The sequence below is a fragment of the Thalia democratica genome, chromosome 2, assembly GCF_965202585.1.
Source record: "Thalia democratica chromosome 2, ktThaDemo2.hap1.1, whole genome shotgun sequence".
Classification (NCBI taxonomy): domain Eukaryota; kingdom Metazoa; phylum Chordata; class Thaliacea; order Salpida; family Salpidae; genus Thalia; species Thalia democratica.
Genome location: NC_139166.1, coordinates 75,038,880 through 75,045,303, shown reverse-complemented (window position 1 = coordinate 75,045,303; position 6,424 = coordinate 75,038,880). Strand labels below are relative to the sequence as shown.

The window sequence follows — 6,424 nt, the reverse complement described above, 5'->3', positions numbered from 1 at the left end:
TTTCGTCTTATACCTATACGTCAGTAAAAATAAAGTAAAAATTATTAAGAAATTTGAATTTCAGAAATGATTACAACGTTTTATGACATACAAAAATAAAAAGAGCAAAAAACATGAACGTTTTGATTAGTTAAGTTTATATTTTATATCTTTAGCAATATTAATAATCATATAACAAGCTGATGTAGTAATATATAAAACTAAAACTAGTACTTGCTCTGAAAGTTATGCAATAAAAGGTTTTTATTTTAGTAATATTTTAGTTTTAGTTTCAACAGCGCATAACAGGTAACTTAATGATACGCTACTAAATTAACGCTTAACATAGAAGTAAACAAAAGACAATGCTTTATTGTTTAAACAAGCGAAATATAGGTTTTAGTATAACAATGCAATTAAAAAACTAAAGTCTTTTGGCAAAAACTAAATAGTGTAAAGTTGACAGTGTAGTACTAATTTGATATATTAAATTTGTAAAAGTTAAAAAATAAACTCCAAAAACAGTTTTATGACTTAGTGTTTTTTTGTATAAATAGTAATGTTATTTATTTTCCTAATTAAGGTGATTATAATAGTTAAATGCCATGTAAAATGTTATAGTTTACTTTTTAAATAATGAGAAATAGAGAAGCAATTAAAACAAAGGTTAGATAAAGTTTCTATGTTATTTTAAACACTAATAGTTTTGTTTTAGAAGTTAGTAACAACGCTACTTTATACTTGTTTAAAATCTTGGTTATGGTAAAATAAGTTTACCATTAATTATTTAAAGAATATTAGTCATTTTTAAAATACTATATAGCCCAGCAATTTCAACCATTACAAAAACTTTGAGTTTTAGTTTAGGTAGATAATGTTAAATCATAAAAATATTTTATAGTTTTGTATTTCCAATTCTATTTTGAAATTTTTTTTAAAGAATGATAAATGTGCATAAGAGAATTGATTAGAAAAATTAAAAATCAAGGGCCCGTCCGGGATTTGAACCCGGGACCTCCCGCACCCTAAGCGGAAATCATACCCCTAGACCAGGGGTCGGCAAACTGCGGCCCGCGGGCCAAATGCGGCCCGCAAAGGATAAATCTGCAGCCCGCGAGCACGTTATTTTTTTGAATGGAATGCGGCCCGCGAAAGAAAATTTTGCGGCCCGCGACCACGTAAATGTGGCCCGCTGAGGAAAAATATATTCTAAGTTTAATTTGTTTGATAAATTTATTTTTAAGTTTCTGTATAATACTTTAAAACAATTAAAAGACTTTACTGATTTAGCTTAAAATGTGAAAAAGACAGGTTAGAATTGCACCCGGTTTTTTTCTCAATTTTATAATAAACTTCTTCTTACAACAGCAAACTATTTTCTAAAAATAGAGTGTAAAAATTGCATTGAATTAGTAAACTAGTTATATAACATCTATTTGTAAAAACTAAATGCAAATATTTTTCGTTTTGTACAAAAGTAAGCACAGTAATTTATTGAAATGTTATTTTTTTACAGTTTAGTTTTTTAACACGTTTTTTTTCCAACTAAGTTTCTATTACAGATGTTTTGTTACTAAATGCAACTGTTATTGTGCTTTTTTATAAAATGCTATATTAGTTATGTATTTAAGCTAGATTAACAGAAAGTTTTTATAAGGTATTAAATTACTTTTAAGGTATTTTATTAAAGTATTACAACATTAAATATGTTAAAAAACTTGATTTAGCTTATCTAGAGTACAAATAGGTATTAACTTTATTTAATTAACTAACTACTGAATTTTCTAAAGAATTCAAACTATTTAAAACGTAAAAACTATTTTCAAAAGTTTTCTTTTTTTTTTTTTGATATGAAAAAGTGGTTCATAATATAAAAAATGTATAAAAGTGACCCATAAATGTTTTTCAAGCTCAGTTTTTATAAGGAGTTAGGTTGTAAGTAAAAAAACAATAATATTTTATCAAGTTTAACTTATTAAGTGTTTAAGAAAGTACATATTTTGTTACGACTTAAGTACATTAAACAATGTAAATTCTACTCAAATAGATATTTATATATTAAATAGGCATTCTATGTGTAGTTAAAAGTCATTTAAAGTAATAAAGTGAATAAAAGTAAAACTATCTCTGGTGTGACCAAAACTAAAGCCAAAAAATTATTCAAATATTATTAAAACTAAAACTGTGGCCCGCGAAGATTTTGAAAACTTGAAATTTGGCCCGCGAGCACCAACTGCCTGCCGACCCCTGCCCTAGACCAACGGGTCACTTGATAACTCACAACGAAAGCTAATTATTTATTTTAACAACATTGTATGTGATGCATGCGTAGCTCCTTTTTCTTAGTAGCAATGCCTTAGCTTATAAATAGCGTTATAGCAAATAATAATACAAGATTAAAAGTTTTATAAGCTTTTTGAATTTGTTATGAAATATTGCATACACTTTTGTAGACTAAACTAGCTAGAGTAATAGTATTATGTTTAAGCATGTTTGATGATATACAGTTTTTTGTTAAATTTTTATTAATTACAACCAAATAATTTTATATTTTTACAAAACTTTTATTATAGAAAATTGTTTACTTTTGATAACTTTTTCATTAAGTTAAATAAAATTTTGTAGCAATGTATGGTATTTGATTTTATATGATTATAAAGAAATAATTAATAGTTTTACATAATAATTTTATTCTAACTTCGACAAACACTGAAACTTGTCTATTAAACGTTAATTGGTTTTAACCCTTTTTACAAATTAAACATGAATGTTTTTTAATGAAGTTATTTGTTTTTAGTTTCATAGCATGTAGAGTTTAGAGTAAGTAAAAAATTTAATAATTTAAGAAGTAGTAAGTTTTTATAAATATGAAAGATACTATTTAAATACGTATATATACGCTTGTATCATTTGTTATATATTTCTATGTGTTTTCAGTTTAGAAAACTTACATTTTTATTTTTCTATCTTTCTATCGTTCAATTTGACTATATATCTATACTTTTAACTATGATTTGGTGTTACATATTATGTATTACACATATTATATACACTTTTTATTAGTTTAAGTTTGGAAATTATTTTCAAAATTTGTTCAAAATAGTTAGTGAATGCTAATAAAAAATTTTAATTTGTAGTTAAACTGAATTTAATGGGTGTAATAAATAGTTAATTCTATTATTTAAGTTATTTTTCTAAATATTGTTTATAAAGTATTTAAATTTTTTAATACTTAAAGCTAGTCAAAGACTTCTAAAATCGAAAATATCTTAAATCCGAGATTTTTATTCAAAATATGTTGATGTCATGACTCATGAATTTAACTAATCCGTCAAAAAATTATTTGAATGTAGTGTTCAATAAGTTCGTTTTACCTTTTCTTGTATGCATTGAAAATTAATTCGTAAATGTTAATTATATATTACAAAAGCTCTGTAATTTACATAAAAGTTTTATTCGCATATTCATTTTATAAATTTAATACAATATTCGTCCTAATCTAAAAATAAACATTAAGCTTTTATAACCAAATTTTTCAAAATAAATATAAAGTTTAAAGATATTTTAAAAATTGTGCTCATTATGCCTAAAATAGTACAATATAAGTAATCAAATCATATTGCTTACAAAACTAGTTATACTATCTCAAAGAAAGATACAATTTAATTTTGAGCGCATTATATAAATAATCTTCTATATAACTTAAAAATTTAATTTTTTAAACTTGTTCAAAGTTTATAGTTTAATATTATCTCGTATACATACCATGTGTGATAGCAATGCAAATTTAGTCAATTAACCGAGCAACTTGATAGGAATATAAACGGGCTATATAATTTAAAATCAAGTGTTTCCGTAGTGTAGCGGTTATCACGTTCGTCTAACACGCGAAAGGTCCCCGGTTCGAGCCCGGGCGGAAACATTTTTTGTTTTTGAACTTTTGTATAAAAATTGACATTTAATTAATTTAACTTTTTTCATAAATTACTGGTGTGCTGAAACAAAATGTTTATTGCTGCTTAAGACAAAATTGTATTGATTATTTTAAATGCATATCAACTTGCTATGTTGTGTAATATTTAATAAATGTGTTTAAGAACTATAATATTCTAGGAATATAACAGTATTGAGGACACTGAAACAGCTGTAAAAGTTATTTGATTTTATTTGAATAAATACATATGTTTATATGGACTTAGTAAAACAATTTCTTAACATTTTCTTTATAAAACTATATCTTAAATACTTTTTGTGATATAGGTACAATTTTTTATAATGCCACTTTTACCATAATAAAATATTTAAAAAATTTAATAAACAAACTTTATTATTTTTTAAATTAAGTAGTTTTAAAATAACTTTTTATTAGGAGAGTATATTAAAAATTTTACAATAAATTAGACAAAGCTAAAACAGATATTTTGAAAGTTGTAGTTATTAAACTTCAAACCTGAATCTTATAGTTTTATAAACATCCAGTTATACGTTCATGTAACCAGAAAAGTTTAATAAAGTTTTCATTTAATTTGATCAATCAAAATTTTGGTAAGTAGAATGCAGTTGTAACAAATGTACTTTATATAACCAGGGTTTCTGTTTTAACTGTGAGCCTGGCTAGCTCAGTCGGTAGAGCGTTGGACTTTTAATCCAACGGTCAGGGGTTCAAGTCCCCTGTCATGCTCCTTTTAAATGATTAATTTTTGAATTGTATTGTTATATTTTTCGTTCAAGTTGAGTTGTCTATATCATATATTGTTCTTTATTAAAAATGTAAAACCTATTTTTTTAAACTTAAGCAAGTTTATGAAGGGTAAAAGTAGTTTTGACCAAAATAAGATACAAACAATAAATTATTTAAAACTATGTAAATACATTTTTGTTGTTGTGTATAATAAAAAATATCAATAAAAGAAATGTGAAAACTGCTTAAAACATATTTGTGTATTTTGTTAACTAAAAAATACACGTTTGATTAAAAGTTAACTGCTTTTGTGGTTTTACCTTAAACGGTTTAAAAATAACTTGTAAAACCTAATAGCTCAATTAGCTTAAAAATGTTAAACTATAATCTTGTAAAAATTAACTTAAAGTATACTTAAACTTTTCAGCGAATCAAATCAAGTTTTGTTTACATGTAAAGATAAAATCTATATTATATAATATTTACAATTTTAGCTAATAATATTTTCAATGGCTTAAATATTTTTCTCGAATTTAAGAATTTCTTAATTTGATGAAAACATTAAAGGAGAGAAAGTTTTTATGATTAAAATACAAAAAACTTAAACTTTTAATTAGATAATACAATAAAATTTATTTGCTTTTTATGTCGCCTAAATTATTTAATCGTTGGTTTAAATCTAAATAAGCTGCTTTATTACAATACTGATAGTTTTTTTTTGAACAACTGTATCATTTATCTTAATACTTTAACAAAAAGTCAGATACTTTTTGTTACGTGTAAACACTTAAACTCAATCATTTAATACTAACAAATTAAATTGCTTCACAAAAGTACAACTAAGCAAAAAAGTTATAGACAGTTTATATACAACCAAAATTTAATACAATAAACTTTTCATTTAGTTTTACGAGTACCTCTTTTTTATGACGTAGTAATTATTTTTAAACTAAACTTGATAAATTGTAAAAATTAGAGGGAATATATTTAACTTACTAACGGAATTGTACTATAGTCACTAACTGGTTTTATTTAGCACAAATGCTAAGTTAGACTAGCTATATGTTTAGCAGCTTAAACAACTAAATATAGTGGTGAATTTATATTTTCGGAACACACAAAACTGATATAAAGTTTTTTAAACCATGAAAAAAAAGCCTAGTCAAAAAGTATAAACTTTATTGAAGCAATCATTTCTTTGTTAGATACAAATAGAGATAATTGTAACTTAACAGTTATAAATAAGCTTAATTTGGAAGATGTTCGTCAGACGGGGTGGCCGAGTGGTTAAGGCGATGGACTGCTAATCCATTGTGCTCTGCACGCGTGGGTTCGAATCCCATCTCCGTCGTTCTTTTTGTTAACTCCGTTTGATATGTGTTAATTTAGCGGTTGCTATACAGATTTAATGGTTGCGTTACAATTAAAGTTCCTACAATTTAAACATTAAATAAAAAAATTAAGAGACCATATCTATAAAAAGAAAATATTATTGAAAAAACAAGTGGCATGCTAAATCGTGGGGAAGGTTTTCTACTTGGTAGCTTTGCTACATCCAGACCAGAAAAGGGGTTTATAGTTAGGGTCCATGTTAGGTAAAATTGAGACTAAGATTATTTAATTTAATAAATAGATTCAATGCAAGATATAGAATTTATTAAGCTTTAAATTCAATAAACAAATACAAATCTACAAAATTGACAAATTAGTAAATTAAAAAAAAAAACAGTTTAGCAAGATTTAACAAGATTGTATAAGTTAGCA

The 6,424-nt window shown here is 24.9% G+C and overlaps 2 non-coding genes across 2 annotated transcripts; both read left to right on the top strand.

Moving 5' to 3' along the window:
* The first annotated feature begins 3,828 nt into the window (after positions 1-3,828).
* Positions 3,829-3,901, top strand: Trnav-aac (transfer RNA valine (anticodon AAC)). Its single transcript has one exon. It is a non-coding gene; the product is annotated as a tRNA-Val (tRNA).
* Positions 3,902-5,929: 2,028 nt separating this feature from the next.
* Positions 5,930-6,011, top strand: Trnas-gcu (transfer RNA serine (anticodon GCU)). The gene has a single exon. It is a non-coding gene; the product is annotated as a tRNA-Ser (tRNA).
* The last annotated feature ends 413 nt before the right edge of the window (positions 6,012-6,424 follow it).